The following is a 5,719-nucleotide window of genomic DNA, read 5'->3' as shown; positions in this document are numbered from 1 at the left end:
CGGGAAACCCCTGCCACAGCTCAGTACACACTCAGGAAGCAGGAGTAAAACAGTTTAACAAATTTATTGCTATAAAGCAGAATTGAGGTGGGTTTAAAGGAATAAACATACAATGCAATTAACTGTGCTCTATAAAAGTCATATACACATCACCGTCTAATTAAACTCCAACCCTGCAAATATAACGTGGCAAAGTCCCCCTCTTCTGTATTTACTCAGTCCAAACGTTGGGGCCCAGTTTCCGCGGATGTTGGCATGCAAAGTAACAATCGTGGGTGCACTTAGATGAACATTGATGTCAATAGTTTATGTTACCTTGTACTCACTGTAAATAGCGCTGATAGAACCACAAGTCTCATAAGGGCACTCACTGTGTCTCTAATGACTGGAGGATTCTTTGGACTCCAGCTGGAAGCTGCAGGATTTAGACCTTTATCTGATGGGAGTGCCAGCCGGACTCTCTGGATCTTTGCTCTCTCCAGCAACACAGGTATCTCTGCGGGGTCCCCCACACTCTGCAACTTAGGGGAATCAAGATCCACACCGCTCTGTCTCTCATAACCAGCAGCAGCCACATTTTTTCTCCTCTCACCATTTACTTTCACTTTCTCCCCAGCATCCTCCCCCAAGTCCCTCCTCCTCCCTTCTATCATCTCACTGGAACAAGGATCCCTGGGAGTTGTAGTCTTCTGCCACTCAGGAGAAAAACGATTAGTGTCTGTAGGTCCCTGTTTAACAGCCACTGCAAAACTCTTCTTACAGTGTGTAAGCTCCAGCATGCCAGTAGATGCTCTGACAGTTCCCTGTGCAGGTGTTACAGTAGTATTGCTAAAAGGATTATCTGTATTGAGTAATAGTGAATTTGTAAGGCTGTTAAATCATCGCCTCACTGTGCCATTGGTTACTGCATCACTGTTACTGAGTGCTGGTTAAATAGCTGCTTCACAGGTTGTGTGGGCTTATCAAATTACAGCCAGCTGAGAGGAATGAGCTGCGGTTGGCGGGGCCAGAGAGTGAGTGCAAAGATGATGCCCGCCCACCACCAACATCAGCATGTGATGCAAAGGTGTCTGTCAGGAGGAAAGACCCACCTCCTGTATTACTTTGATAGGCATAAAGAGCTGAGGAAAGCCAGCCCCCGGAAAATGTCAGGGGTGAGCAGGAAGAACACAGGAGAAAGAACAATAAACATGGCAGCAGCAGGGTATGCAGAAGGAGGCAATAGCCTGAGAGCAGAGAATAAAACCATCTATGCAGAGGAGCTGAGTAGCCAGCTCCAGGATCTGTGTCTAACCATGGTAGGAGGATGGGAGTCAGAGCAGGTCAAACCACCAAATACAGCAGCTGCGGCTGACCCAGTCATCGGGTCTGAGGATACACTGATAGGTCCCCTTCCTGTCCCCGCAGCCCCTACACCTGGATGGGCACATTATAATATAGTATTTGATCGGGCTACCCAAACCTCAGTGGTACACCCAGAACAGCTACTAATCACTGGTGTAGTTCTCCATACAGAACTGTCCCAGCCAGGGAGTAGTGAATGTAAGAAGTCAGAGGAAAAAAAAAATGTGAATGTATATAGTTGCAAAGTTTACCTGGTTAGGTATGTTTATTAATATTTCTTGATTTTTGCAAAAGTTCACCTGGTTAGGTGTCTTTATTAACGCTTCTTAAAAGTTTACAGAGACAATTGGGTCACTGAACTATGGGTGATCAAATCTATTAATGTAAATAGTTAGCACTTCTTAAGGTGCTCCATCTTGATTTTACATCAGGCCTCTAAATGTGCCTTAATAGGCCACAGAAGAAAAACCCGTTTGGCGTGGCTGAAAACGTGGTCCAAAGTAAAGGTCAACTATGCCTTGTAGCCCGCCCAAGGCCTACGTTGGGGTTTACAGATGGGTCCCCCCATCGCACCAAAGGATGAACTGAACTTTGATAGAATAATGTTCTATGCAAATGCGTTACCCAAATGTTTACATTTGAATGTTGAATCTTTGACGTGTAATACGAATATTTTTATTGAAAAGATGGTATTTTATTAACTTGAATCTACAAGGTATCTATTTAAAGAAGAATAGTTATTTGCAACATTTAAGAAAGTGTGCCTCCCATAAAGGGAAGTTGCGTTATTGAATTTACCTGTTGACATGCATGTTCAAAATGTTGTATGTTTCTGATAAAATCTGTTTTTGCTCTGTTCCAGCCCGCAGACGTGCTGTGTTTAACGAAGGGGGTATGTGGCGCCCCTGAGGGTTCGGTCACCACAGAGGTACTGCATCTCATCCAGAGGTGTATCCCACCCTCAGGTAAGGAGGAATCACCACCCAGGACTCCTAACACTGCACTCAACACACACATTAGCTGGTCAGGGCACCTGGGCGTACCCTTCGGGAGGATGGCCTCATCCCAGACTGGCTAGGAAAGGGTGTGGGGGTTAGTGTAGAAGGTAGGTAGAGTGGGAGGAGCTTAGGTAGTGGAGTGATAGTTAGGCATCCAATCAGAGTGAGAAAGGTGACAGTTGGTGGGAGGAGCTAGTTCTGAGGTAAAGACATCCTTCCAGAAACTAGTCAGTCAGTGACAGGATAGCGGAGGAGCAGGACTGACACAGTGAGAGTCTCAGTCAGTGAGAGAATCATCCAGAGGGAAGCTCCTAAGAGAAGGGGTCCTTGGGGCACGGATCATGAGTTAAGTCAACCGTGGGACCCGCATGCATTCTGAAAGGGAGGACCAGGTCGCAGTGAGGAAGCCGGCCCCTCAGACTAGTGGAGTACTATAAGGCTCAGATAGAAAGCTGGAGGCCGAGGTAACTTTAAGTGCCTCGGCCACAACCGTACACATTCCTGGCAAAGGTGGCTGTAGAGGATTCCAGGGCCTGACCCTCGTCGCTCGGTGAGATCTGTGGCTGCCAGTGTCATGATCCAGGACGGGATTTCGCTTTGACCCGTCCTGGTTAGACTATGGGTTAATTGTGCTGCCTCTCTCTGGCAGCAGGAGGCTATTTAGTGCTCACTGGACCTGGGTCCGGTGTCAGTTATACTCCTGCCCTCGGCTGAGTTAAGTGACCTCTTGTATACGTGTGCCTTGTGCCTGATATCTTGCTTGCTTGTTCGGTTGTGATCTGGTTCTGTCCCTGTTACGAGTTCTGCCTGACCCTCTTGTACTGCGCTACCTCTCGTGTATGACTCTCTGCTTGTGACACGATTTCTCTCTGCTCGTCCCCTTGGTACCACGTCGCCCTCTTGTGTATGGCCTTTGGCTCTGTCTGACTACCCGTCTGTTTGTCCCTCCTGTACCACGTTTGCCCGTACTGCTGTGACCTCTGTTTTGCCTGACTCTGAGTTGTTGTATGGTGCCCTGTCCTATCTGAATACAGGACGCTAAGCCCCGCCCCCTTGCAGTCACATGACCATAGGTCCCGTGCAGACTATTCAGTTTCAGTGTCCGCAGGTCCTATGCCTCTTTACTTTCCAGCGCTGACTGGACCCTGGCACTATTAGCCTGAAGCACGCATGGTCACCTCTGCTGCCCGTCTCTACAGGTAACTTTCAGCACTGCTTCTGTACTCAGGACACGCGCACTGGCTCTATGAGCAAGTGCAGTGCGGTGTCTCTGACAGCCAGCTTGGGGACACTGTGTGCGAAGGCGCAGGGCAGGAGAGAGAGGAGTGAACAGCGCAGAGAGATGGCCTAGAAAGGTTAACACAAAGAGGAGTCCTGAAAAGGTGAACCCAATCTACCTGGGAGTTGGCTGGACCCCTCACCCGAAGGAGACAGTACCAAGCGGGTCATCAAGTGACAAGAAACTTGTGAGTAAAGACCTTGAAACTGCACCCAACTGTGTCCTTTGTCTTTTTACATCTCGCCTGCCATACACCGCACTCAACATCACCATCACCGGCTCAACTGCCCTGGGACACAGCTCTACCTGTGGAGAGCTTTACCATCCCTGCTGCCCTAACTCCATCCCAGAGGATCTGCAGAGCAGCGTCGGCTTAACACCCGCATTGCCGAATACCACAGGTGGCGTCACGAATCCCCTTTTCCTAATTCATTTTCCTACCATCTTCCCCTTACATCTGAACATCCATCATTTACACTGGACCCCCAGGGCCACGGACCGGGTCATCATCACCACCGTGACACACTTCCCCTGTGAAAGAGCCTGAAAGGCCCGGTACCGAGTACCCCCAGCCCCGCTGGGCGCTCCACTGCCATAGGCACCAACGTCAATGACAACAATTTTGTAATGTGCATCAGCCACCGCCATCAGGACCACAGAAATATACTTCTTATAATTAAAGAAGCGTGATCCTGATCGTGATGGCTTCTGCACTCTTACATGTTTACCATCAACTGCACCTATGCAGTTTGGGAAATTGGCCACAGACTGAAAGCCTGCTGCGACCTGCAGCCAAGTCTCCTCGGTTGGGGAAGGCATCACCATGGGCTGCAACTTCTGCCAGATCACGTTACATGTGCACCTCACAATTTGAGAGATGGTGGATTTACCAACTCTAAATTGGAGGTGTAGTGATGTATAGCTCTCCCCGTGGCCAGAAATCTGCAAAGGAAAAGAAAAGATTATTAGAAGTGTCCCACAAAAATCTAAGGGAACCTGTCAGCATTTATGGCCGCTATAAGATATGACCACTGACTTTCAGCTCTTACCTGAAGCATTCTATAATGGTGTCGCTAACACCCTGGTCTGACACGAAAGCTGTAAATAAACACAAGAGTAAAAAAATTAGATACAACTGCGTGGGGCGGTAACATCAGATGGGAGTTGCAGGTCCTTGTCCTGGCACTCTCATCTTTTTGCACCACCGCCGCACTCCAGTTTGACTCAACGCTCTACTGCTCAGCCGTACTTATCTGGACTGTTGAGGGCAGAACAAATTCCCTCAGTGAGCAAGCACCAGGAAAGGTCTGAGAGGACCAGCGCATGCACACCTCTGGACTTTGGTCTATCCTCATCACGACACAAAAGTATGCCTGTGCAGTAGAGCGAAGAAGCAAGCAGGAGAGTGGCATCGCATTAACCGGAGAGGGGGGTAATTATAGAATGCTGTACATAAGCCCCGAAAGACAGTGGTGGCATCTTATAGCAGCAAAAAATGCTGACAGGTTCCAGGTGGGTACATGATAATATTTACAGTAAAGTAAAAGACTGTACCAAAGATATCATTGTCAATGTGTCTGTGCATGTGCGGCACATATGTGGCAACCGGGTGCCGCCCATGTGCTGCATCATTCCCACACGGATGGCTATCAGGGAAAAAGCACTACAGTAAGCGCAGTTACACGGTGGCAGGTGATGAAGACGAATCCCATTCTTCCTTGATTGCGCTGAAATCATGCAGAACAGGGGAGAATGATGGCAGCATCTTCATCACCTGCCGCCAGGGAACAGCGCTTCCTGTAGCGCTTCTTCACCAATGCCAATGTGTGTCACACAGAGGACATCAATAGGTGTTCTCCGTGTGCACGCGTTTGTGCCACTTTGTGAACCGTGCAACTGTTAAAAATCTGATATGTCAGCGTGTTTTGCCCACGGACACACGGCCCGCGAAAACATGTAGACATGTGCATAGACCCATTTATTTGAGTGGGTCTATGTGTGTCAGTGTCTCCGGTACGTGAGAAAACTGTCACTACACGTACCGGAGACACTGACGTTTGAAAGAGGCCTAATGACATAAAAACAAAAAATTAGTTAC

The sequence above is a fragment of the Dendrobates tinctorius genome, unplaced genomic scaffold (genome assembly GCF_039654945.1).
Source record: "Dendrobates tinctorius isolate UK_male_01 unplaced genomic scaffold, ASM3965494v1 ptg000015l, whole genome shotgun sequence".
NCBI classification, from domain to species: Eukaryota; Metazoa; Chordata; class Amphibia; order Anura; family Dendrobatidae; genus Dendrobates; species Dendrobates tinctorius.
This window is presented reverse-complemented; position numbering follows the sequence as displayed.